We start from the raw sequence: 4,480 nt of genomic DNA on the forward strand, positions 1-4,480 counted from the left end.
ATTCTGGACAACTTCCAATTTTCCTAGATTCATTCTTCATACATTACATGTTCCTATTATTAATGGATGTTTGCAGCTGTTTCTCCTCAATTTGAGTCATGCCACGTCAGCACATGGAGGTCCTGAAAGACATACTTTATCCTTACCATTAAGGTTGGTTCTACTCTAATGAGGCAATTCTTTCCCAGTCCTATTTTGAATGCCTTCCAACCCAAGGGGCTTGTCTTCCTGCACTGTGTCCAACAGTGTTTCCAAGCTATTCATAAAGTTGCCTAGTAATGTATCAGACAGTGTTTCTCTGCTATTCATAAGGTTTTCCCTGGCCAATTCTTTGAGAAGTGGATGGGCTCCTCCTTCTTCCCAGTCTGTCCTAGTCTGTAAGCTGCATTGAAACCTGTGTACCATGTGCAATTCTGCTGGCGTCTGAGACACCAGGGGCACAGCCTCAAGCCTCACAGCAAAGTACAAGCCTCACAGGATGAAAAACTGACAGACAAGTTTGTCTCCCTTAGCTGTTAGAAACCTCTGCACCCACCTCTTACCTAATGCCTACCTGAAACTTGCCACTCTGCTGCTCCTGGTCCCTCCCGCTCCTGGCTCTAGGGGCTTGGAGTATAGCCTTGCTTTCCCGCCCCTTTTTACCTGGATATCCTGCCGCTCCTGAGGTCCCTGAGGCCGCTCCTGCCCCCCCACTCCTGGCTCTGAAGAATAATTTATAAATACCAAATATTTGTTATTCAAAAAATCCATCAGCATTGTGACTCATGGGCGTGGGGGATTAAATACAACTTTGAATGGTAAATACCATTTGGACTCCTGAATTAAAGAAGTAATGATTTAATAGCAATGTGTCAGGCAACAGCTTGGGACGTTAAGATGAGGGAGAGAGGATGGAAAGAAGAAAAATAGTTATCACAGAATGAGCACCTACTGGGTGTCTAGAGATTTTCATACATAGCCTCTCATCCACTAGAGAGTGGGTAACTTCATAGTGGGACCTTGCCTTATTCTAGTCTATCCCTAGTGTCTAGTGCAATAGATGCTTTGGTCATAGAAGGTACTTCGTAATCATTTGTGAAATGGAATGGGAGAAACTTAAATAACTCACCGAAGGACACACACATGGATTTGAGATTCAAATCCAGGCTTGTCTAAGTTTCTTTCTTCCTTTTTTTTTTTTTTTTCAAACCTCACTGTGCATTTGTGTCAGTGGATTGGAGAAGAATCATTCTAGGTGTCCTGAAGTAATTCACCCAGAAAATGGCATATTGTATCTTCTAGATTACCCACCTATATACCTATTATTGTTTCTTTGTAATGTGGTTATGCATAATTGAGAAACTTCCCGTTTTGCATAGTACCAGTTATTTCCCTATATCTCTATGAACAGAAGTGCCAGGAATGAGTTCCTGAGGCTTTGTTTATGAATCCTGTCCCCTTTTGGGCATAGAGCCCTCATTTGCAGGCTGTGATGAGGCTCATGGAGTCTGGCTGTAAACTGTCTCACCCAGCTGGGCTTTCATTCCCCCTCAAGTCTTTCTTGTGCTGCCCTCCAAGGCCTCCACATTCAGCTGGTTCTGTGCAATGTTGAAAGGCTCAGGGCTGGCCACAGTGGGTCCAGATGCATAAAAATGAGCCACTGACAGTATGATCCTGGAGAAAGGGCTCCTCTTTCACAGTTATTGTTTGGCTTTGTCAATCAACTACAGAATTCCTCTGCAGGGCTGGGATGCCACAGCTCTGGAAAAAAAAGAAAGGATGATGTTAAGGATGTAACACACACACACATTCATACACACTCACACATGCAGGGGACGGAAGGAAACACAGAAACAGAAACAGAGAAAGAATGATTGAATCGAGTGCCTAGGATGAGAGATCCCACCTTTCACAGTTGTATTATTTTAATTTCAACAAACATTTATTAACATCCCCTCTCCTAAAACACTGTGGCAAGTACTCATAGGACCCTACATGGAATACAAAGCATCCTAAGACAAATCTCCACCCTCAGGGTCTGGAGAAAAAAATCAAACAAAACAAAACAAATGAAAAAACAAACAAAAAATACAAACCTCCTCAAAGAAAGCAAACAAACATAAACAAAAACCAAACAAAATACCTTCAATACAGGCACCAGGCCTGAGAATTTACAAGTTCACAAACATTTCATTTAACCCTGTTGCCAGGCAGGTGAGGAGGCAAGTGTTATCTGCATTTTGCAGATGAGAACAGGACATTGTTTAAGATCACAGAGCTAGTAAGTGACAACCCCCAATCCAGGTCATCTCCCTCCTGTTTTTAAAGCTTTTCCCACAATCCAACATTGCCTCTTTGTAAATACTTGGTTATTATAGCATTGTATTGGGAGAGCACAAAGAAAATAAAAGATTAATTGTTCCTGGATCAGGGTGATGAAACATCAGGCTTCTCAGAGGAAGTGATGCAGACTGCTGTAGGCAGAAAGACACAATGGAGCGGGAAGGTAGATAGTGTTCTTGTGCAGAAGAATGGTGACTAGGCTGATCTACTTAATTCAAAATTTACTCAACGACAGATCTAGGTTCGAGAGAAAACAGAGAGATGAAAGCTTTTGTCTGCATCAAGTTTGCTTCCTGGGTTACTGTTCCCTGTCTACTTCTCAGGGACTGGATGCTGGGAGGAATGACCCTTTTTCCTAGGTTCCACTCCTGATCCAGTGTCTTTGCAGGTCTCAGTATGAAAAAATCCTGTAAGTAAACTACAGAATATGTCCACCAGTCATCCAAGGAAGGCACCCCTAGGTGCAAGGTGTTGTTTTGCTTCACAAAAATGCTTCTAATTTCCTGTGTGACTTTGAGTGTGTCATTGGCTTTTCCACTTCACTGATTCTTCATCTATAAGATGTGGGTAATTCCTATCAACCTTGCAGAGTTGCTATGGGATTAACAACTGGGTTATTCATAAGGAGATTAACTTTTATGAAACACATAGCAAAGTGCCTGATGCATAGCTAGTTTTACAAACAGGAGTTATTACTATTACTATTATTAGTACTACTATTACTATTATTAGGAGCTCTGGTAGCATAGTGCCTAAGGTGCTTGACTGCTAACCAGAAGGATGGTGGTTCATACCCACCAGACACTCCTTGGAAGGAAGGTTGGGCAATCTACTTCTATAGTGATACCGCCTGGGAAACCCGAGGAGGGGTCACTATGAGTCGGGGCCGACTCGACGGCACATAACAACAATAACATTACTATTACTATTACTATTACTATAGCAGTTATTACTACTACTATTAAACACAAGGAAAGAAAATAGGTGCAAGTCTGCCATAGGATGACCCCACATTTCCTCCAATCCAGACAAATATGTACCCTACAAAGCCAATGAGACCAGAGGCTGAATGGATTCAATGTCATATTCAAGTGGGCACTTTCAAAATGACTGCTGAGACCTCTGTTTCATGGGTTTGTAGAAAAGAGGAGGGAGAAATATGGGTTTAGCATCTGACCTTGCAGAGAGGGTAGATCTTGGTGTACTTTGAAAGCAGTGTTTTCAGTTTGACTGGTTTACTTTGTAAGCAAGACATAGCAACCAAATGAAACCAAACTCACTGACATTGAACTGATTCTGACTCATAGTGACCCAGTAGTACAGAGTAGAACTCCCCCCATAGCATTTCCAAAGTTGTGAATCTTTGCAGAAGCAGACTGCTTCATCTTTCTCTTGCGGAGCAGCTGGTGGCTTAGAATTGTGGACCTTTTGGTCAGCAGCTAAATGCCTTAACCACTGTGCCACCAGAGCTCCTCAGACACAACAACAGGCATATGATATTCAAAATGTAGTGAGGAACTAAAATATGGCACTAGTAACCAGCCAGTCGTGGTAACCACATGTGTTACAGAGTAGAACTGCTCCATGTGGTTTTCTGGGCTGTAATCTTCAGAAACACATTGTCAGACTTTTCTTCCATGATACCACTGGGTGGGTTCAAATTTTTGGGTTAGTAATAGTGCTGAGTGGGAATCAACTCAATAGCAATGGGTTGGAATTTTGGTTTAGTTAACCAGCCAGTTATGAGCAGCTGTAGGGGTGGGCAGGACCTGGGGCTGCAGCCAAGCCAAAAGACCTGTACCTCTAGCAGGAATGGTCAAATGTAACCAGACATCAATGCCTGTTTTCTGGGTCAATCAGGGGAATAATGGCACCATCAAGGAAAATATAGCTCTGTGATGACTTGGTTGTTTATGGCACATCCTTGGATCATCAGATGCTAGGTCTTTGGCAGCACCATTAAATACAAATCCCCACTGAACAGTGTGGCTGTGTCTGTTAATGCACTATGTGGCCTTGTGCAGGTGCACTCAGTATACAGCCAGGGGGTCTGAGACTGAACAGAGCTAAAGAAGGCAGGAGCTTAGGCCCACTGCCTCAGTCAGGGTTTTCTAGAGAAACAGAACTAGTGATACACATGTGTATAGAGAAAAAAAAA

This window comes from Orycteropus afer, unplaced genomic scaffold, assembly GCF_000298275.1.
Source record: "Orycteropus afer afer isolate SDZICR_OR568_19922 unplaced genomic scaffold, OryAfe1.0 scaffold00218, whole genome shotgun sequence".
Classification (NCBI taxonomy): Eukaryota; Metazoa; Chordata; class Mammalia; order Tubulidentata; family Orycteropodidae; genus Orycteropus; species Orycteropus afer.